The sequence below is a fragment of the Giraffa tippelskirchi genome, chromosome 7 (genome assembly GCF_054371585.1).
Source record: "Giraffa tippelskirchi isolate mGirTip1 chromosome 7, T2T-mGirTip1v1.2.pri, whole genome shotgun sequence".
NCBI classification, from domain to species: domain Eukaryota; kingdom Metazoa; phylum Chordata; class Mammalia; order Artiodactyla; family Giraffidae; genus Giraffa; species Giraffa tippelskirchi.
Genome location: NC_137281.1, coordinates 85,000,431 through 85,024,781, shown reverse-complemented (window position 1 = coordinate 85,024,781; position 24,351 = coordinate 85,000,431). Strand labels below are relative to the sequence as shown.

The 24,351-nt window shown below is 41.0% G+C and overlaps 1 protein-coding gene across 6 annotated transcripts in view; it reads right to left on the bottom strand.

Annotated features, from left to right (window-relative positions):
• Positions 1–24,351, bottom strand: part of THSD4 (thrombospondin type 1 domain containing 4) — a 635,320-nt gene that overhangs the window by 38,363 nt on the left and 572,606 nt on the right. The window contains exon 1 of one of the 6 annotated variants that reach the window (XM_081506218.1): positions 7,678–7,800. The exons of the other annotated variants lie outside the window; for them this stretch is intronic. The gene's annotated coding sequence lies outside the window, so the exon portion shown is untranslated. Of the gene's footprint in view, positions 1–7,677; positions 7,801–24,351 lie in introns of those variants that run through there. 6 annotated transcript variants of the gene reach the window in all.

The window sequence follows — 24,351 nt, the reverse complement described above, 5'->3', positions numbered from 1 at the left end:
GTATTACAACAGAAAAGCAGTAGTTGCCAGGTAGATGATTAAGTTCTGATGCAGTTGTCATTTCCTGAACACATGTGGAATTGGTCTGATTAAGTCATCTCAGTTGAGTTAATTGCATTGGCAGCTCAATTTATAGCTGTATTAAATTTAAAAAAATAGGATGTAACTTGCATATAATAAAATATTTAAATTATAGATTGATGACCTTTTTGTATTTGTATTGTGCCTGTGTTACTGCTACCTGGATAAAGATGCAGAACATCCCAGCTCCTGCAGAAGGCTCCTTCCTGCCCCCTCAGAATCATTATCCCATCCTCACAAACCTTAGCAGTTGCCACTGCTCTGCTTTCTACAGTCATATTTTCCCTGCTTTTGAATTTCACATAAATGGAATAATATCATACATCCTCTTTCACATTGAACATCTTTTACTTAACTTGATGTCCATGGGATTCATCCACTTTGTTGCGTTTATCAGGAGTTTCATTCTTTTTCGCAGCAATTTATTATTGTATAAATATGCCACAATGTGCTTTTCTAATATTGATTGAATTTTGGTGTATTTAAAAGCTCTTATACATAAAGCTGCTGCAAACATTATGCTTTTGGTGGACATAAGTCCTTATCTCTGGTGGGAATATACCCAGAAGTAGAATTGCTGGATTATAAGTATATGCATGTTTAGTTACAATAGGCACTATCAAACATTTTCCAAGATGTCTGGACTTAATGTTATTGGGAGCCAGGGATCTCACTGTGGAAAGGAGACATATAAATAATGGAATGGGGGAAGGCAGCATAGAACCTTGTGGGGATGGATTTAAATTTGAGATAAAAGTGTGAAAAGGGGATATTTGTGTAGGTGTGGCTGATTCACTTTGCTGTACAGCAGAAGCTAACACAATATTGTACGGCAACTATACTCCAATAAAAATTAATTAAAAATTAATTTGAGATAAAAGCATGAATTAATGATTTTGAAATCATGTATATATAGGTGTACGTGCATATGCACAAAATATACATGCTTGCATGTGTATTTTTATTACATGTATGAATATATATTGTTGTTGTTTAGTTGCTAAGTTGTGGCTGACTCTTTGAGATCCCATGGACTGTAGTCCACCAGGCTCCTCTGTCCATGGGATTTCCCAGACAAGAATATTGGAGTGGGATGCCATTTCCTTCTTCAGGAGATCTTTCTGACCTAGGGATTTGAACCTGTGTCTCCTGCCTTGACAGGTGGATTCCTTACCACTGAGCCTCCAGGGAAGCCTGCACATATACACACATGCGTATGTTTCTTAGCTCTGTCTGCTAAGAGGGCTAAGAAGCGGAGACAATCCACTAGAAATAAGCATACCTTGCAAACTTAATCTGTTCTCTTATACCACTCTCCATGAAAAGGTGTCTTTTTTTGGAGAAATGACTAGTACCAGGAACAGGGCAGGGTAGGTACAAGGTAAGCCTGGAAATAAGGAAGTGTTCACAAAACTGGGGACCTGTTACAAGGATACAGGAGTCACCTTGAAGGGCCTCCTACTAGTGGCATCTGAGACTGTTTGAGCAGCCAAATAAATATGGTAATGAATAATAAATTATTGAAAAAAAAGGAAATTCATGAGTTCATACCAATAATTTATAGATAAATAAATACACAGAGGAGAAGGGAGGGCTCATGCTGATGAGAGATTTCAAGGGCCAACTGGTAAATATGGAGAGAGTGATAGAGTTGGAAAATCATTTTGCAGTTTGTTCATCAAGGTAAATATTGTATCAGCCAAAAATCATCAATCCACACTGAACCTTGGGGGGAAATTCTGATATGGAGCAATATATTCCAGTGGTCTTGTCAGCCCCTCAGACTGCTTATTAGTTGCAAGGGAGAAAGAGAAAGATAATTATCCAGTGAAGAAACTGGGCGGCACTCTACCAGGTGATCAAAATGAGCAGCACCAGTGAGAAAAGCTAGACACTGTGTGTGTCTCCTGACGTGGACCTTGCAGAGGACACACCACGCCCAACCCAGTGCTCAGCTGAGAGGGTTTAACTTTCACCTACTCACGAGGAACAGCAGGCAGCGAGGAATGTTTTATTCTTTTAAAGTGAAGGACTGATGCTCAAGCTGAAGCTCCAATACTTTGGACACTTGATGTGAAGAACTGACTCATTGGAAAAAGCCCTGATGCTGGGAAAGATTGAAGGCAGGAGGAGAAGGGGATGACAGAGGACAAGATGGTTGGATGGCATCACCATCATGACTCAATGAACATGAGTTTGAGCAAATTCCAGGACAGGAAAGTGAAGGACAGGGAAGCCTGGTGTGCTGCAGTTCACTGGGTCACAAAAAATCAGACTGGACTGAGTGACTGAATGACAACAACAACAAGTATATTTTTTAAAAAATGTCAATATGACAAAAGACAAAGTCTGTGGAAACATTACAGATTAATTGAGGAGAGAGAGAAATGTCAACGAATTGTATTATCTAACTTAGACTGGCTCCTGAACCAGAGGAAGAAAAGTGCTAAAACGACACTATGAGATCAACTGACAAAACTGGAGAATGGACGTTAAATTAAATACTTGTAAGTTTAGTGACAGTGTAAATGTGTGAAGTTGCTGGCTATCCAGTGCTTACATAAGAGAGTGAGTATTTACTAAGCATTTATCCATTCTTAGTAAATACTCAGGCTTCCCATGTGGAGCTGGTGGTAAAGAACCTGCCTGCCAATGCAGGTAGATGTAAGAGACACGGGTTCAATACCTGGGTTGGGAAGACCCTCTGGAGGAGGACAGAGCAACCTACTCCAGTATCCTTGCCTGGAGAACCCCATGGATAGAGGAACCTGGTGGGCTACAGTCCATGGGGTCGCAAAGAGTAGGACACGACTGAAGAGACTTAGCATGAACGCACAAAAAATACTCACTGAAAGTGGGATGCTTTTGGGTAAAAGGCCACGATACACTTAACCTACCCTCAAATGGTTCAGAGGAAAAAAATAGAAGTGGTTCTGAATAAGGAAATACAAAAGTTCTTTGTAGTATTTTAACTTCTGCAACATTTTTTAAACTTAAACTTTTTATTTTGTATTGGCATATAGCCAATTAACAATGTTGTGATAGTTTCAGGTAAACAGCAAAGGGACTCAACCTCACAGACATATATCCATTATCCCCCCTGCTATCCAGGCTGCCATATAACACTGAGCAACTTCTGAAATATTTCATGAATTAAAATTATTTCCACATAAAAAAACTTGAAAAAACCCAAGTTGACTTCTCCCCCAAATACTCATGCCTGGGTTACACCTCCCCAGTGATTTGGATTTAATTGGTTGGGGTATAGCCTGGGCAGTGAGAGATTTAAAAGCTCCCAGTTGATGCTAATGTATAGCCAGGACTGGGTTAGATAATGGAATTTCCAAAGCAGAAGTAGGTGCCACTGTTTTCTGCATCCTGAACCACAAGGGTGTTGCTCCCCAATTACTTTTGTAAAACATTGAATTAATTTTAGGAGATAATGTCTACAAATACATAATGTGATGTAGGAGAAACAACATGCATAATCAAACAAGAAGTTCAGACAAAGCCCCAGTATTCTCTAATGGGCTTTGAACATCTTCTGATAGGTATAAACATGCTGCAGGGAGACCATGTGCATAGATCACATAAAACATTACTTGACAATATTGAGTTCTAATACTCATGAGCATGGAACATTTCCTCATTTTTAGTTCTTTTTTGATTTTGTTCACCAGAGTTTTGTAATTTTCCTCATATATCAATAGATCTTATACATATTTTGATAGATTAATCCCTGTTATGGTTTGAATATTTGTGTCCTCCCCCATCAAATTCATATATTCAAATCCTTACCGCTAAGGTGATATACATTCAAAAAACGAAGATCACGGCATCCAGTCCCATCACATCATGGCAAATAGATGGGAAAACAATGGAAACAGTGACAGACTTTATTTTCTTGGGCTCCAAAATCACTGCAGATGGTGACTGCAGCCGTGAAATTAAAAGACATTTGCTCCTTGGAAGAAAAGCTATGACAAACCTAGTCAGTATATTAAAAAGCAGAGACATTACTTTGCCCACAAAGGTCTGTCTAGTCAAAGCTATGGTTTTTCCAATAGTCATGTACGGATGTGAGAGTTGGACCATAAAGAAGGCTGAGCACCAAAGTATTGATTCTTTTGAACTGTGGTGTTGGGGAAGACTCTTGAGAGTCCCTTGGACTGCAAGGAAATAAAACCGATCAATTCTAAAGGAAATCAATCCTGAATATTCATCGGAAGGACAGATGCTGAAGCTGAAGATCCAATACTTTGGCCACCTGATGTGAAGAGCTGACTCATTAGAAAAGACCCTGATAATGGGAAAGACTGAAGGCAGGAGGAGAAGGGGATGACAGAGGATGACATAGTTGGATGGTATCACCGACTTGATGGACATGAGTTTGATCAAGCTCTGGGAGATGGTGAAGGACAGGGAAGCCTGGCGGGCTGCAGTCCATGGGGTCGCAAAGAGTTGGACACGAATGAGTGACTGAACAACAAGGTGATCTATTGGTGGCTCAGTGGTAAAGAATCTGCCTGGCAATAAAGGAGATGCGAGCTTGATTCTTGGGTTGGGAAGATCCCCTGGAGAAGGGAATGGCAACCCACTCCAATATTCTTGCCTGGAGAATCCCACGGACAGAGGAGCCTGGTGGGCTACAGTCCAGAGATTGCAAAGAGCTGGACATGAGCTAATATATCACACAAAGGTGATATATTAGAAGGTGGGGAATTTGAGAGGAGACTAGGTGATGAGGGCAGAGTCCTCATAAAAGGGTGTGTGTACCCTTATAAAAGAGGCCCCAGAGATTGATTTCTTGTCCTTCTGCAATGTGAGGACACAGTAAGAAATCTTCCTCCTGGAAGAGATCCTTCCCCAGAGCCTGACCATGCTGACTCCTTGATCTTGGCCTTCCAGCCTCCAGAACTGATTATAAGCCAACATTCCTCCTACCCTGTTGAAAACATTCTGTCACTGTGATACTCCTACAAAACTGCCAAAGACCGAAAGTGGTGCAAAAGAAGTTTTAGGATCAGAGTATGAAGAAAGTTCAGAGTGGAACTTTGAAAGAAGTAACAGCTATGCATAAATATATGTTTTGGCTGGTTTCTATTATTAAGTTTATTTCCCTGATCTATATGTATATAAACCTGCTTTCCTTGCTAGAAGGTGAGTACTTTCAGGGCAGATACTGTGACATATACTTGTTGGCTCCACTGCTTAGCTCTTGCTTGGCACTCAATAAATGCTTATTGAATAGAAGTAAATTATGAGCTGTATTGTTCTGATCTATCTTATTTTAACCTTGGAGTTCAGATAAGAAACTTGGAAACTCCGTAAAGTCCTGCTTTTATCTCGATGTTCCTGTTTAAGAATTCCAACCAATCTCAAAAACTATTCTCCATTTCTTCTGGTCAAAATGGTAAACACATGCAATGATGCCTAAAAATTCTGTTTATTTTTTTTAAACAAAGAAACAAAAAAGCAACATGTCTCTTTGGGTAGATCCAGGTCCAACCTGATAAAATGTCCAGATTATGGTTTCTGTTAAACAAATACACACACATATCACACAGTGATTTTTTTTTAGCTCAGATATGCGTTGAAAAGAATTGAACTTTGAGCTGAAAAGAATTGAATCTGTGTGATTTTCTACAACATGATGTAACAATTTGGACTAAAAATCAGAGTATCAGAGAAAGAAGGTTGGCTTTCTTTGGCACTGTACAATTACAGGTTGTGAGGGGTTTGAATAAAGGGAACTGCCAAGTCTGTTCTTATTTTAATTGCTAAATTATGGCTAAGTGCGCCTAATTCTCATTCTTTATAATATTAGCATTTGATGTATTTTGACTCCAAATTTCCTCTGAATGCTTGCTAACTATAAAGAAAATATGTGTGTTTTTAAGCCCCAAATAATGTTGTATGAAATAGATCTCATATATGGTTTAAGTGGGGCTTCCCAGGTGGTGCCAGTGGTAAAGAACCCACCTGCCAATGCAGGAGACATAAGAGATGTGGGTTTGATCCCTGAGTCGGGAAGATCCCCTGGAGGAGGGCATGGCAACCCACTCCAGTATTCTTGCCTGGAGAATCCTATGGACAGAGGAGCCTGGCGAACTAGAGTCCAAGGGGTCACAAAGAGTCGGATATGTCTGAAGGACTTAGCATGCACGCATGGTATAAATGAGATGATAAACTGAGCAAAGAAGTATTGGGGGGCTGCAAAGGTAAGACACAACCCACAATTTTCGGAGCTTGGACACCTGCTAATATGATGTGTGTAGAGAGGCTAGTAAAATTTCCACGGGGTGCCGAGGAATATGGAGGGGTTGGAGTCTGAGTAGGAACTTGCAAGATGAGAAGCAGTTCACTAAGCAGAGGATGGGGGCAGGATTCACTGGGGGACAGAGGACACGGACAAAGGGAGAAGCCAGAAAAGGCCTGACCATGGAGGGGTGGGGGACAGTCTGGTGTGGTTAGAGGTGTCATGGGGTCCTGGGAGCTGGAGTAGAGGGGGAATGTCTGAAGAGTGAGAGGCCCTGGAGATAAGGTGGGAAGGGGCTGCTGAATAGGAAACCCCCAAGTTCATGACCACCACAGTTCCTGGAGTGCCCACTATGCCTCATGGGCAGCCCTCAGCTCTGTCACTACAGCCATCTGGGACTACCTCTCCTGTCTAGGCTGAACTATCTACTTCCCACGAGCAGGCGGGACCTGTTTGCCCTTTAAAACAGGGGTTCCCAACCTCCAGGATCAAATGCCTGATGATCTGAGGTGGAGCTGATGCAACCATAATAGAAACAAAGTGCACAATAAATGTAATGTGCCTGAATCATCCCCAAACTACCTGCCCCCACCCTGGTCAATGGAAATATTGTCTTCTGTGAAACCATTCCCTGGTGCCAAAACGGTTGGGGGCTGCTGTATTAGAAGGCATTCTAGTAGTCCAGTTTATGCTAATGAGTCCATTATAGCTCAGTTCATTTAGAGATAAGCTTGGTAGCTTTCTCACTCTAAATGAGCTTGCTTTCCTAACCGCTCCTCCTTTTAAAAGAGAGCTATTCTCCCATTACTCAGATTCAAGTTTTGGCAATCATCTTTTGTTTTTCCCTACCCTTTTCTCTCACTTTACCTTCCTGCCTACTCCCTCAGGCATTCAAGTTCTCTTTGTCTCACCTTTGGACCATGACAGAGATCTGAACGTGGATCTCCTGGCAAGCTACACTAGGTTAATCTTCCTAAAATACCCCTTTCCTCCTGTCCCTTCCCTGCCTCTGAATTTCCACCCTAAAGGATAAGGCCCTGATTGACAATCAATGTCTTGTGTGATTTCACTCTGCCTTCAACCATCTCACCCAGCTCCCTCGTCTTCAGTCAAGTATGGAAAATGTCTGTAATTTCTATCTGTGATTTTAAAAAATTCTATGATTTTTTTTCATAGGAGGGGAGCTCTGTGTTATTCTGTATGTGCCAAAAGAACACTCAGTAGATACTGTTGAATAAAGCCAGTGTCCCCCTCCCATCTTGAGGGTCCTATTCAGGAGCTGTTACCTCCTGCTTCTAACCTCTTAACCCTAGTGGCACTAGTAGTGATGAACCCACCTGCAGTGCAGGAGACATAATGAGACTTGGGTTCAATCCCTGGGTCGGGAAGATCCCCTGGAGGAGGGCCTGGCAACCCACTTCAGTATTCTTGCCTGGAGGATCCCATGGACTGAAGAGCCTGGTGGGCTACAGTGCATAGCATCACAAAGGGCTGGACATGACTGAAGCAACTTAGCACATGCCCTGTTCTTTGAGGCTCAATCAACGACTATCTTGATTGTTTTACTATTGTAACTGCCATGTCTAAGCTCCCAAGATTTTTTTTAACCTCAAGAGCAGAAGGTTGAATCAGACTCTTCAGCTCAGGCCACTTCTGCTGTACAAGGCCCACCTCTCTTGTTTTATTTTCCTTTACCCACAGGATTCTCTCTGACATTATTCCTTGCCTGTCCTAACCAGGATCTACACTAATGTGATACATATGTATGTGTATAATACATGTAGATGTCACTATTTTTTCAACAACCCTGTTTTTAAGATTCAAGCATAAGCTTGAATCCAATGAAAAGATGCAAGGTCTTGTGGGAAATTTCAAACAACCAATCTAATATCATTTTTACCGCTTTTCTTCTTTTTTTTCAGACACATGTGTTGATGTATAGTTAATTTACAATGTTGTTGGACTTCCCTGGTGGTCCAGTGGTTACGACTCTGTGCTTCCACTACAGGGGGCATGGGTTTAACCCCTGGTTGGAGAAGTTCATCATGGCATGTGGTACAGACAAAAAAAAAAGAACTCAAAAAACAAAAAACTATGCTGTGTTGGTTTCAAGTGTACAGCAAAGTGATTCAGTTTCTTATATATATGCATATATATATATATACATATGTATATAGACACACATTCTTTTCAGATTCTTCATTGGGGGAGACATAAATTAGGAGTTTGGGATTAACCCATACACACTATGTTTTTGTTGAGGGTTCCAAGATGATGGTACTAATTCAGTCCTTACTAGTGAATTGATAGTGGCAGAAGTTAATCTAAGAAACATAGGATGTACTTAGATGCTAATGTAATAGAAGAGTTTTATTGCAGAGACACAAATGAACCCAAACCCTTTTGTTTTCTGAGTATGAGAACACTGAGCAATAAATACACATCAATTTCAAAGTCCTCTGAGAGCAAACACAAGGAAAGAAATTTCTGTTTAATGACTTTGACTGTTGAGCTATGATTCTTGCTCGTGATACTTCTCTGAGACTGAAACATTTCTGTCTTTGGAGTTATAAGTGTTATACAGCTAACGATGACAGCTTGTCCATCTACTAGGTGAATAGCTAGGAAACATTTTCCTGTGATGATAATTTAAAAGATTTTTAGATGAAACCAAATAGATATTAACTGGAGCAAAATCACATCTGGGAAATAAAACACAACATTTCAAAGAAATTCGGACTTGCAGTAGAAAAACTTCGGGCTACCTTCTTAGTGTCAGGAAGGATTTCTTTCCTGATAGAAAGTACTCCAGTACCAGTACTTTCCTTGGTACTGGAGGCTTAAAGGAAAGTCTAAGAAACACTGGTGAAGTGGATTTATCTCTAAATCATCTTAAGAGTTTGAAAATAGCATTTAAATTTTCTCTAACACACATTGATCTTCTGCTAGGCTCCTCTACTTTATAATCTCAGTTTACTTAAAAAGAACTTTTTAAAAAATGGAAAATGTCAAACATCTAACATTAACAGTAAACAAAGCAGTATAATAAAGTCTCATGTACCTATCACCGAACTTCAGGAATTATCAACATTTGGCCATTCTTCATTATAACTTTCTGACTGCTTCCTTCTCTTCCTTGCTTTTCAACACTCCTTTCAGGGGAGATAAGCTTGTTCTTTTCCTTGGAAGTATTCACTCATGTCAGATTTCAAGAATATAGCAGATTTATCTGTTTTTTTACTTCTCTGTTTTAATTCCCTTTCCAACTTGGGTTAAGGAATGTAAGGTGGTGCTCAGAATGGAATTAACCCCATTTGAGCACTGTTCTTGCACTTGGGGTATTGAGCACTAAGTAATAATTGGGTCCAATTAGGGCAGCACAGGGCTAGAGCCATGGTTCTCAAAGTGTGAGCCCTGAGCCATCTGTAGCAGCACTTGAGAACTTGTTAGAAATGAAAACTCCCATCCCAGACCTCCTGAACTTGAATCCCTGGAAGCAGAACCCAGAAATGGATGTGTTAACAAGCACTCCAAGTGTTTCTATTGCACATTCAACTTTGATAACCACCACTCTAAAGGTTATGGCAACTTGAAACATGGACTGCTGCAAGAATCAGGAATGTGATACCCAACCTGTGTTCTCTGAATGCTTGTGTGTGAGTGTGCACGCATATCCCCCACTCCCACACAAAGACACTTGTATATAAGCATATTCTTATTTAAAACAGCCTAAAACTTATTTTTGGGCTTTCTTGGTGGCTCAGATGGTAAGGAATCTGCCTGCAGTGCAAGAGACCCAGGTTTGATCCCTGGGTCAGGAAGATCCCCTGGAGAAGGGAATGGCTACCCACTCCAACATTCTTGCCTAGAGAATTCCATGGACAGAGAAACCTGGAGGGCTACAGTCCATGGGGTCGCAAAGAGTCAGACATGACTGAGGGACTATCACTTTCAAAACATTTCTACCTAAAAAATGAATACAAGCTTGAGGAAGATATTAACAAACAAAAATCTCTGGGTAAAACTTAAGCTTCCTTGTTGCAATATTTCATCTATAAGTCATAGGCAGTGGACATCACTGAAGCTTATCTATTTTAGGTATTAACCCATCCATGAAACTCCCTCTGTGCTTGCTGCAGTAATGAAGACAGAGTGGTATAGGAAAAAGGATAAACACGTAGGTCCACTGAACAGAACAGTCTCAAAATAGACCCGCATAACTTTGGCCAATTGATTTTTGACCAAGTTGCAAAGGAATTCAATGGAGAAAAGGTAGTCTTTCAACCATATTGCATATCTATCTACATTGAAAAAAAAAATGAACTTCAACCTATACTTCCTACTTTATACAAACATTAAATCAAAATGGATCATAGAATTCCATGTGAAATGTGCATGCGTGTGTGCCAAGTCATTTCAGTCATGTCCAACTCTTTGTGACCTTATGGACTGTAGCCCGCCAGACTCCTCTGTCCATGGCATTCTCCAGGCAAGAATACTACTGGAGTGAGTTGCCATGCCCTCCTCCAGGAGATCTTCCCAACCCAGGGATTGAACCCTTGTCTCTTAAGTCTCCTGTATCAGCAGGCAGGTTCTTTACCACCAGCACAACCTGGGACAACTTTTAGAAGAGACCTAGGATAAAACTTCTGTGACCTTGGGTTAAGTGAAGTGTTCTTAGATATTATACCCTAAACCAGATCCATAAAAGAAAACATCGATAAAGTGGACTTCATCAAAATTAAACACCTGCTCAGTGAAAGACTGTACTATTCTATATCCAGAATATACAAAGCACTATTGAAATTCAACAAAAATCCACTTAGAAATTGGGGGAAGGATTTGAACTTTACTAAAGAAATATACAAGCTGTATATAAACACATTGATTTCCTCAATTGTTTTTCTATTTTCAATTCCACTGATTTCTGCTCTTCTCTTGATTATTTCTCCCTTTCACTTGCTTTGGGTTTCATTTCCTCTTCTTTTCCTAGTTTCTCAAGGTTTAATACTAAATTTTTGATTTAGAATCTTTCTTCTTTCCTAGTATAAGCATTTAATGCTATACATTTCCTCTTAGCACTGCTTTAGCTATATCCCACAAGTTTCAACGTGTTGTATTTTCACTTTCATTCAGTTCAAAATACTAAATTCATGTGAGATTTTTGTCAGTTCATTTCCATGTATTTTTAAACTTCAAATATTTGGGAAATTTCTGGATCTCTTTTGACTACTGATTTCTAGTTAAATACCCATCATGGTCAAGAAAAGCTATTTTATGTGATTATATCAAATTTGTTATGGTTTGTCTTATGGTTCAGAACATGGTTTATCTTGGTGCCTGTTCCATGTGCACCTGGAAAGAATGTGTCTTTCTGCTGCTGCTGGATGGAGTGTTGTATAAATGTCAATTAGATCAAGAGTCTACTTGTTCTGTTAATTATCTTGTTCTGTTAATTATCTTGAAAGGAACATGACAGTCTCCAAGTATAACTGTGGATTTGTCTCTCTCTCTTTTCAATGCTATCAGTTTTAACTTGATGTAATTTGGGACTTCGCTATCTAGGTGTATTAGTCTTACACATTTAAGGCTACTGTGTTTTCTTGGTTAATTTCTTCTTTATTATTATGCAAGTTCCCTCTTCGTCTCTGGTCATTTTTCCTTGTTCCAAAGTCTACTTTGTGTAATAACATAGTCACTCCTGCTGTCTTTCATTTAGCCTTTCCATGGCATATATTTTTTGTTTTATCCTTTTAATTTTAATCTATTTTTTTTCATTAAATTTAGAGTAGGTTTCTTACAGATAGCATATCATTAGGTCTTTAAAAAAAGACCCAACCAGACAATATCTATCTTTGTTTGGTATTTTAGACCATCTATATTTGTCACATAATTATTGATTAGATTTAGCTCTACCATTTTCTTAATATTCTATTTGTCTCCTCTGTTTTTTGCTCCTCTGTTCTCCATTTTCTTTCTTTAGGATCTGGATAATTTTTAGTACCCCATATACTTTATCAATTGGCTTTTTGTTCATAGCTTTTGTGCTATTTTTTAGCTGTTACAAAAGGATTATAATATACAAACCTCATTTGTCACAGTTTAACTGAAGTTAATATTTACCTCTTCAAATAAAATATAAAGTCTTAAAAATATACAGGTCTTTTACCCTCCCCTATTTATATTATATTTGTCATATGTATTACATCTACATACAGTGAAATCCTCCCAAAGTTACTTTTGTCGTCAATAATCACGCATAGTTCATATAACTTAAGAGGATATGACCTTGGCTTTTTTATAACCTCACGATAATCCCATGAGATACATAGTAGGTATTATGAATTCCATTTTAGAGGAGAGAAAACTGATACGTTTGGTGACTCGTCTGCATTCACACAGCTGGCTAATAGCAGAACCAGGAGTCAACTTATTTGTTCTCACTTCCTTTCTCTGCTACTAGGTCACCATATATGTAAATTATAGCTTTAGTACAGAAAACTAGAATCTGTGGCACAGGAGGTGCCATCAAATTGTAAAAAGATACTGGAAGTGGGAACATCTGGGTTCAAGACATGCTCTGCACGTTGCGGGACATGAGGCAGAGCACTCAATATGTGACTGCAAAGCTTGGAAACTGTCTGTAAATAATATATCACTGCGGATGGTGACTGCAGCCACAAAATTTAAAGATGCTGCTGCTTGGAAGAAATCTAAGACAAAACTAGTCAGCACATTAAAAAGCAGAGACATCATTTTGCTGACAAAGGTCTGTATAGTCAAAGCTATGATTTTTCCAGTAGTCATGCCTGGATGTGAGAATTGGACCATAAAGAAGGCTGAGCACTGAAGAATTGATGCTTTCGAGCTGTGGTGTTGGAGAAGACTCTTGAAAATCCCTTGGACAGCAAGGAGATCCAACCAGTCAATCCTAAAGGAAATCAACCCTGAATATTCATTGGAAGGATTGATGCTGAAACTCCAATACTTTGGCCACCTGATGCGAAGAGCCAATTCATTGGAAAAGACCCTGATGCAGGGAAAGACTGAAGGCAGGAGGAGAAGGGAGTGACAGATGATGAGATGATTGGATGGCATCATCGACTCAATGGACATGAGTTTGAGCAAACTCGAGGAAATAGTGAAGGACAGGGAAGCCTGGCATGCTGCAGTCCATGGGGTCACAAAGAGTTGGACACGACTTAATGATTGAACAACAGCAGCAGTATTTAAGCATTCTTCCCATTGGAAGCACGATGGTGAGCTGGCAGAGGTGGCTTTTACATCCTATGTGTGGCACCAAGATTATAAGTGGAAATAGGCCTGGGTCTAATTTTTTGGGCACTTGATCAACCACAGACTGGCTGATGCTGTTCACGTTTCCAACTAACAAATACGTTTCAGTCCATGGTCATTTATGTTGGCTCTTCTCCATTTGGAATTTTTGCTACTTCTATTCATCAAAAATAATCAGGATTCCAACTACAGATGGTTGAATACAAAATTCATTTCTGTGGAAATCCTATTTCCCTTTCCTTAAATTAGTGGTTTTAAAAACTGTGTTCCCTGAAGTCCTAGAGATTTTCATACAGTTTCCAGATCTCCACAGTGTCCTCAGGGGTCATCATAGAGAAAACAGTAGAATGGTCCTGGCGTATGTGTTGGGGGAAGGAAGCTACCTCTTTCTTCTTTTGTTTATTTCAAATATTTTATTTGAACAAATAGTTCCGTGGCACCATTAAAGAAATTTGAAAACCTCCACCTCAGAGCACTGACTCAGCCTCTCAGGGTGGGTGGGAACTTGAGGTTTGTGGACTTCAGTCTAACCATCCATGGAAGACTTAAATTCATTACCACTACGTGACATCTGCTTGGGCAGCTTCAATGGCAGGGAATGTCCACATCTCTAGCAGTTCACGTCTTTGCTTAGTTCTGATGCCAATAGTCCTTTTGCAGGTCAGTGCTTCTCAAACGTGACTGCCCATTAAAATCACCTGCATCTTTGGTGTGTATGCATCTGTACGTGCTCAGTCATGTTGGACTCTCTGTGACCCCATGGACTGTAGCCCACCAAGCTCCTCTCTCCATGGGATCCTCCATGGCAAGAATACTGGAGTGGGTTGCCATTTCCTCCTCCAGGGGATCTTCGTGATACCCTGGATCGAACCCGCATCTCCTGCATTGCAGGCAGGTGATTTACCACTGAGCCACTGGGTAAAGGTTTAAAAAATACCGATGTCTGGGCCCCACCCCTAAAGATTCTGACTTAATGGGTTTGGGGGGTACAGCCTGGGTGATGGGCGATTTCAAAGCTTCCTAGGTGATTCTAATTTGTAGCCAAGTTTGGAGACCTTATAGCCTTAGATGAGCTGAAATCTGCACCTTAGAAGTGTCATGTGGTACTCTTACTCCTTCTGTGGAAGACACATGTAACAGTTCAAACCTGTCTTCCACATAAGAACCTATATAAAACCCAAAGAGAGCTTTCACTTTCCTCCCAGAGTTTTTCCATGCCAATTAAAATCCCAGGCTTCCTGGATGTCTCCTCCTGCAACATGTTATCTTGCTGGTCTGTATTTCTTTTTCTTTCTTTAAAATTTTTTTTGTTTATTTTTGGCTGTGCTGGGTCTTTCTTTGTCTCTGCTCCGGCTTTTCTCTAGTCATGGCGAGTGGGGCTACTCTCTAGTTTTAGTGCGTGGGCTCATCATTGCAGTGGCTCCTCTTGTTGTGGAGTACGGGCACTAGGCCACTTGGGCTTCAGTAATTGTGACTCATGGGCTCAGTAATTGTGGCTCTCAGGCTCTAGAGCACAGGCTCAATAGTTGTGGTACACAGACTTAGTTGCTCTGTGGCATGTGGGATCTTCCTGGACCAGGGATCGAACCCATGTCTTCCTCATGGCAGGCGAATTCTTTGCCACGGAGCCACCAGGGAAGTCCTGGTCTGTATTTCTCTTAAAGTGAGCTGTCTTCCCAGAGGGCATTGTATTAGAATGGATGTGATTATTCCACAGGAGAGCGCAAAGAGGACATCTCTCCTTCTCCACACTCGACTCTGATTCCTGCATTTTCTATGAAGCACATGGTTGATTTGACGAAGAGGTTTTTTTCAAACAGGTGCTGCTGCTTAACTCTTTTCCCCACCTTGTATTTGGATACCAATTATGAATTACTGGCTAAGGCCTAATGACAACCAGAAGACCAAATCAGCACAGCCTGGAGACAATTCCCTCTTCCACCCCTTTAGTCTTTTACAGTTTGCAAAGTAAATTCACACACCTTATTTCAATTACTCCTTTCCCCTCAGCTGTTCTGATTCCAATTCCATTATCCAGGTGAGGAAGCTGGTTTTAAAACAAAGAAGAATTGTGCCCCAAATCGCGAGGTTAGTAAGCAGCAGAACTGGGTGTGTAATGTAAGGCCCTTGTTTCCCTATTTAGATTCCTACGCTGTGTCACACTACCTCCCACGTAACTGCACGTCCACAGCAGGCTGGGGACAGGACCTCACGGAATGCAGACCTCTGGTTATTGCTGCTGCTCCCTGTGGCCATGTTCCAGGGCCACCCAAGCTCTCTGCACCATGTGTGTGCAGCACCATAACCACGGGACAGGGGGCTCTGCCGCAGTGTTGAGAAAATAAGGCCAGGTTTCAGGCCACGGTACATGCCCTTCCCTCTGAATGCTGACAGAAAGTATGTGGTTACTTTACAACCTCCTTGGAGAAAACCCGCCATGTGCACGGCTGAACCCAAACACAAAACCCGGGTCAGAGAGTAGCAACTTCTCGGCAAAAATTCATAATCCGTTTCATGATGGATACCTTCCTGCAGACACATGAGATGCTTTATTCTCCTTTGGTTCTGCCTTGTGTATGCTCAGTTGTGTCTGACTCTTTTGCGACCCCAGGGACTATAGCCCGCCAGGCTCCTCTGCTCATTCTGGGATTCTGCAGGCAAGAATACTGGAGTGGGTAGCCATGCCCTCCTCCAGGGGATCTTCCCAACCGAGAGACTGAACCCGCGTCTCCTGCATTGCAGGCAGATTCTTTACCCACTGAGCCACCTGGGAAGCCCCGTGTTTGCTCTAGGACTCAAATATTCTCTTCTAACAACTGACACATTAATTATATACCCTTTCAGTTTCCAGCTCAGCTCTGATCTTGGGCTTTAGTTTTCTGGTTGCACATTTGGAATATTCTTGGGACTTCCTGATTTCAAACTCTCATGGCTGACCTTACTATGGGTCTTCATTTCCCCTATTTCACTGACTGAATTAAAGGCAGTGTGACATCCATTGTCTGGGCAGTGGGCTCGGTCTGTCCTGGGTGCAGGGAATAAGGAGGTACATTGTACAGGATTTAAAAACAGTAGTAAAAGTGTCTGGTAGTGGATGTTTTTTATTATTACCATGAGAACTACTCCTCCCCTCTCCCTCCTCCCCAACCTTGGTAACATTCAGTCACAAAGGTCCATCCCAAACTCTATAGCCCTGGGCTCCATTTCTACCATCAGTCAGAATGGAAGTCACATTAACCAGGCTTGGTATGGCTTCCGAAGAACCTGCCGAACAGCTCAGACAGAACTCTGTTAGAACGACAGCCCGCTAGAAGGTAGTGCAGCTTCTATGGCTGGCCAAAAAACCAGAGAAAACTGGGTTTAAACAATCTCTAAGACCATGCCCTCCCACGATGCCGTGGTTATTCCCAAGCACTGAAGAGTATCACGCTGGAAAAAGAGGACATGAAATTGTTTTTATTTGAAAGGCATTTGTTTGAGAAAATGATGCTTTCTCCAAGCAAAATGTTAGCTTGCCTGGTTAGAAGTTAATTACAGTATTTATTGCTTAAAGCTAGCCTGGAATTTTGGCTTGAATTCTTACGAGCCTGTGATTCTGGGGAAAAATTACCTATTTAACCCAAGGCCAGTGAGCTAAAGGTTGATCTGATAATTGCCTATTTCAAAAAGATCCATGAGATAAGAAGTAAGTCCCCAAGGGGGTAAAAAATCAAACTGAGGTTTTAAATCCAGGAACATTACCGTGGAGGTGCAGGAATGTTTGTTACTCAGATTAGAGCTAAATGAGGAAATGACTTAAAAGGATCAAGAGATTAGTTGCTTTGATTTTCAAATTAATAATGCTCTTGTTCCTTTGATATCTTCCATCCTCACATGTTGGTTTAATTAAAATATTTGGAAGTTGAAGTCCAGCGCAAGCAGAGAAATCGTGCATTTGATATGCGGCTTAACGGACTTGAAGCTTTATCTTTCTAACCTGTCTCCAAAGCAAACATTATCCTTGTTGGTCCACTTCCTTTAGCCCCATCTTCAGGGCTGGGTACCACCAGCTGACTTGTTTGGGCCTCTGGACATCATGACTGTGTTTTCCAGCTGCCCCCTTCTTGGTGCCTATTTGACCTTGACCTTTGATTGTCTTCCAAGGTTTTAGCCTCAGCCCTTTGGTTTTCTTCTTCCTGCATGACTGTCTCCAACCATAGGGCTTCAGTGCTCACCCCAGGCTGGCTCACTCCCACCTCAGCTCAAAGATTTCCACTCCAACTGTTAACAGGCTATGTCCTTGACCTTAATCCTTCCTGCCTCCTTCAAGATCACCCTCCAGCAAGCATTCCTTCTCCCTGCCTGCTCTTATCTCCCTCACTCTCTGCCAGCTCCTCTCCATCTTCCAGGAAACATGTTTAAGGCTACCCTAGCCTTCAAGAAGAAAAGAAACACCACATCTTGCCTCGGCCCTGGCACCCCTTACTCTCCCTCCTCCTCTTCACTGTCAAACTTCCTAAATAACATTTACTCTGGCTGCCTTGCACCTGCAAAGGTCAGGAGTAACATTCTAGTTACTGGATCCAGCTGCCTCTCTGCCCAGGCCTCATATCTACGGCATGTTAACTCCTTCTGCGGGGATGTAGACAGCTCCCCAGTGATCCTCCTTCCTCACCCGCTGTGCACTGCATCCCCCGAATCTGGCCTATCTCTGACCCCACCTCTGGCCCTCTTCTGCCGCCTCCTCCTCTCCAAAGGGATCTGAGGCTGCAGTCTTTGCTTGTCTTTTATTTCTCCTCCATTCTATCGCCTCTTCCCCTCCACCCCCCAAATACATTCCTCTATTTTGAAGAGACAACTCCCAATTTATATCTTTGGTCCTGAACTCCATCACCAGGTTTCCAAGGCCTGCCTGAACTTGACTCTGTACCTTTCAAAAATGGCTCCCCCATCAAGTTCACCGTGTCTCAAAGCAAACGCTCCGCGATCTCTCCCAGTCCTGCTTCGCCTGTTTGCTGGCCCCTGTGTCCTCCCATTCACTGGGCTGGAAACCTCCCCTTTCCCAGCTCTTTCTTTACCCCTGGTGTCTAATCAGTTACAAAGTTCTATTTTCCAAGCAAACTGTGATCCCCTTTTCGCCATATTCAGTCAGAACTTCCACTCCTCCAGGCCCTGGCCCACATTGTATGCTGGGTCCGGAAGGCCTGCCTTGTGAGGAGGGCACTGTGAGGACAGGCGCTGCATTGAGCTAACAGTTCGTCAGCTGCTCCTTACCCAGCCTGGGTCTGTTTCCTCATACACACAGAAAGGGCTTAGACAGGCAGTCTCTAAAGCTCTGATTCTCTAGAGGCAATTCCTCACCATGTCTGCATGTCCACAGCCTACTTATCCTTCAAGAGTCATGGGAGTTGCCATGACTAGATTTTCCCTGACTCTCTCCCCTGCTGTACCCAAACTAGAAGTAAAGTCTCCTCCTCTGGATTCCTGTATTACTTTATGTATTTCTTTTAGAGATTATCACTGATCACTTCTTATCTTCCCCGTTAGATTAAGTGGCCACACACTCTAAGAGGGAAAAGCCCATGTCTGGTTCTTTTTCTTCTTTACACCCTCCTGTGTATAGCGGGCAACCATGAAATAGGACTTCCAAGGCGACAAAGTGGTAAAAGAATCCACCTGCCAATACAGGAGATGCAAGAGTCACAGGTTCAGTCCCTTAGTCGGGAAGATCTTCTGGAGGAGGGCATGGCAATCCACTCCAGTATTCTTGCCTGGAGGATCCCATGGAGAGAGCAGTCTGGCAGGAGGCAGTCCATAGTGTCGCAAAGAGTCAGACATGACTGAAGTGACTTAGCACGCAGGAGAGCATAGAGCCCCTGAGGCCCTGTGCTTGGTGCTACTTAACACCCAGATGAAATCTGTCCCTTTTCTTTGCCACATGCTTCAGGTTACAACCACTCACAGGTTCTCTCCCCTTGTTGACCCAGACCACTACCCAGGAATGACTGAGTGAACTGTCAGAGGCCATGCACAACTGAGTAAATGACACAAGCTAAGAAATACAAAAAAGAAAATGGTTGCCTAAGGAGGCCTTACAAATAGCTGAGAAAAGAAGAGAAGCAAAAGGCAAAGGAGAAAAGGTAAGATATATCCATCTGAATGCAGAGTTCCAAAGAATAGCAAGGAGAGATAAGAAAGCCTTTCTAAATGATCACTGCAAAGAAATAGAGGGAAACAACAGAATGGGAAAGACTAGAGATTTCTTCAAGAAAATCAGAGATTACCAAGGGAAATTTCATGCAAAGATGGGCACAATAAAGGACAGAAATGGTATGGACCTAACAGAAGCAGAAGATATTAAGAAGAGGTGGCAAGAATACACAGAAGAACTATACAAAAAAGATCTTCATGACCCAGATAACCACGACGGTGTGATCACTCACCTAGAGCCAGACATCCTGGAATGTGAAGTCAAGTGGGCCTTAGAAAGCATCACTATAAACAAAGCTAGTGGAGGTGATGCAATTCCAGCTGAGCTCTTTCAAGTCCTAAAAGATGATGCTGTGAAAGTGCTGCACTCAATATGCCAGTAAATTTGGAAAACTCAGCAGTGGACCTAGGACTGGAAAAGGTCAGTTTTCATTCCAACCCCAAAGAAAAGTAATGCTAAAGAATGTTCAAACGACCGCACAACTGCACTCATTTCACAAGCTAGCAAGGTAATGCTCAAAGTCCTTCGACCTAGGCTTCAATAGTATGTGAACCAAGAAATTCCAGATGTACAAGCTGTATTTAGAAAAGGCAGAGGAACCAGAGATCAAATTGCCAACATCCACTGGATCATAGAAAAAGCAACAGAATTCCAGAAAAACATGTACTTCTGCTTCATTGACTACACTAAAGCCTTTAACTGTGTGAATCACAATAAACTGGAAAATTCTTAAAGAGATGGGAATACCAGACCACCTGACCTGTCTCCTGAGAAACCTGTATGGGGGTCAAGAAGCAATGGTTAGAATCGGACATGGAACAATGGACTGCTTCCAAATTGGGAAAGGAGTACGTCAAGGCTGTATATTGTCACCCTACTTATTCAATTCATATTCAGAGTACATCATGTGAAATGCTGGACTGGATGAAGCATGGGCTGGAATCAAGATTGCTGGGAGAAATATCAATAACCTCAGATATGTAGATGAAAGAGCCTCTTGATGAAAGTGAAAAAGGAGAGTGAAAGTGCTGGCTTAAAACTCAACATTGAAAAAACTAAGATCATGGCACCTGGTCCTATCACTTCATGGCAAATAGATGGGAAAACAATGGAAACAGTAACAGACTTTATTTTCTTGGGCTCCAAAATCACTGCAGATGGTGACTGCAGCCATGAATTTAAAAGACGCTTACTCCTTGGAAGGAAAGTTATGACCAACCTAGACAGCATATTAAAAAGCAGAGACAATTACTTTGCCAACAAATGTCTGTCTAGTCAAAGCTATGGTTTTTCCAGTAGTCATGTATGGATGTGAGAGTCGGACCAAAAAGAAAGCTGAGTGCTGAAGAATTGATGCTTTTGAACTGTGGTGTTGGAGAAGACTCTTGAGAGTCCCTTGGACTGGAAGGAGATCCATCCAGTTCATCCTAAAAGAAATCAGTCCTGAATATTCACTGGAAGGACTGATGCTGAAGCTGAAGCCAATACTTTGGCCACCTGATGCGAAGAACTGACTCATTAGAAAAGACCCTTATGCTGGGAAAGAATGAAGGCAGGAGAAGGGGATGACACAGAATGAGATCGTTGGGTGGCATCACTGACTCTTTGGACATGAGTTTGAGCAAGCTCTGGGAGTTGGTGGTGGACAGGGAAGCCTGGCATGTTGCAGTCCATGGGGTCGCAAAGAGTCGGACATGACTGAGTGACTGAACTGAACTGAATGGAAATATATTCAATCTCCTTTGTAATCTACACAAATTTAAATAAGAAAGCTGTTTTTTTTTCTTACAAAAAATTAAATGAGCCTCTAAATGCAGGGTCTTAAATCTAAAATAATTTGTGAACGCTATTTTCCTGGGTTGATTGCTTGTCCTTAAAATGTTAGGATTGAACTAAAAGATCTCCAAGGTCCCTTTATGTGAAAAATTCTCTTAAAAGATTAAAGTTAATTAGAATAATGAATTTGAAATGGTGAAATGAATTAATAAGAGTTTAAATATGATGGCCAGCTCCAGAGACGTGGTGGTGGCCTCTCCCGGGTCCTGTTACAACACCCTAGGCTGCAGTTATAGTGGTGTCAGGAGGTCTTCCATGAGGCAACACCCTCAGCGATGCCTTCTAAGCATCAGGTAGAGCAGACAGATGGGAAAGTTTGACCCTGGGGGGAAGTCATGAAGTGATTTGTAGACAGCTGAGTTTTTGAAGACTGGTGATTGATTGGTTCAGGGCTTCCCCGGTGGCTCAGTGGTAAAGAATCTGCCTGCAGTGCAGGTGATGTAGGTGTCGTGGGTTCGATCCCTGGGTTGGGAAGATCCCCTGGAGGAGGAAATGGCAACCAACTCCAGTATCCTTGCTTGAGAAATCCCACGGACAGAGGAGCCTGGTGGGCTACAGTCATGGGGTTGCAAAGAGTCGGACATGACTGAGCATGGATGCACATGTGATTGGTGGGTTCAGAACAACTCTGACTGACAGAGAGGATGCCTAGCAGTGTGAATCTGGTCTGAAGGTGCTTTTCAGAGTTGACTGTACAGTAGTGTTTCCTCTGACAGTTTTAATTTTCCATATGTTTTCCATCAGAGCAATTTGAAATTTTTTTGAGTATCACAGAAGTTATTCACAATCATTAAAAAATTAAAAGTCCTAAAAGTAAGAAGTGGAAGCTCTCACTTTCCTCCCCACTTAGCCCCAGTTTCACTTCACTCCACAAGGATAACCATTTTAAACAATTTGGTGTATATCCTTCCAGACCTTTCTATGCATGTGCAGAGACAGACATATATAAAATTATATATAATTTCCTTTGGGGCATTTTTAAATACAAAGTAGAACCCTATTATAAACTTTTTTTTTTTTTCAGCCCAGCATCCCTTCAAGGATCTTTGTTTCAAGTCAAGAAGTATGGAGTGACTTCATTATTTTTAATGGCTGAAGAGTGTTTCATAGGATGGAAATATCATAATAACATTGACTCATTTTCTTACTGTTGGGCAATTAGATAGCATTTCATATTTTTCAGATTGTAAAACTGGTTGTAATAAACCTTTGTGCACAGGTCTTTGTGCTCTTAAGAGAGCATTTTGGTAGGATAAACACTCAGGAGTGGAATCGTACACTATTATGGTATATTATACACTTACAGCATCTGCCAACTGTTTTTGCTTTTCCTCCCATACCATATTTTTACCAACATTTATTTCTGCAATCTACCAGGCAAAAATTACACTGTAACAGTTTGTACTTTGCTGATTACTGGTGAGATTAAATATTTTTTTCATGTATTTTTAGATCAATAGTATTTTTGCTCCTGGGAATTACTTGCTTATATCATTTGCCTGTTTTACCTTGGGTTGTTTTATCTTTTCTTAGTGAATTGTAGTTTTTTCAAATATGAGTCACTAGCCCTTTGTTATATATTCAAAAATATTACCTTTCAGGCTATCATTTGTCTTTAATCAAGCCTTTAGATATAGAGAAGCTTCTGACTTTTATTAAATCAAATTTGTAAATCTTATTAATGCTTACAGAGGCCAAAATGGTTTAGAGTCTCATTAGAGAGTTGCTCTTCACTACATGATTTGCAGATATTTTCCTAGGGTTTTTTGTTGATTTTATTTTCCTGTATTTTCTTCTTTTCTTATGATTTTTATGTTGGTATATAACACAGAAATCTAATTTTATTTTTCCCCATCATGATGACTATCCCAGTGTTGATTATTGAAGTGTCCAAGCTTTCTTCAATTATTTAAAATGCATCTTTTATTGTATACTATGTTATTAAATACAGTCTATCTCTAGATTATTTCATTTCACTGCAATCTTGTTGGTATCCCTGTGTCTGCCCCACCCTGTTTTAAGTGCTATAGGCTTACAGTATTTTGATATATGGTAGGACATGTTCTCACTTCATCTTTATTCAAAAATTTTGGTTATTCTTACACATTTGTTTTTCCAGATGAACTCTTGAATTAGGTGATTGTCATTAAAATTCTACTGGAATACTGAGGTTTTTTAAAAAGCGAATTTGTGTATTAATTTTGGGGAAATCGATAGCTCTTTAATACAGAGTTATCTAGACATAAACATGGTATATTTTAAAATTTCTATGTTTCCTTATATATCCTTTAGTAAAGTTTTTCTTTGTATGGTTCATACACATTTATTGCTTTATTTATTCCTATATATTTTAAATTTTTGTTGCTTTCTTGAATGGCATCTTTTTAACATTACATGTTCTATATGGTTATTGCTTGTGTCAGAAAGCTAGTGATTTTTGAACTTACTTGTAACGAACATATGATTATTAATAGATCTAATGACTAGATCTAATAACTTTACAAGGCTTAACAATAATTTTATTGGTAAAATCATATAATATGTAAGTTAGGAGAGTTTTATCTCTTTCCCCACAATATGTATATCTTGTTTATTTTTTCATCTTAATTCATTGGTTAGAATCTTCACAGTGATACTGTTATTTCTCTGAAATAGGATTGCTTTTTCATGTTCACCATTAAGTATGATG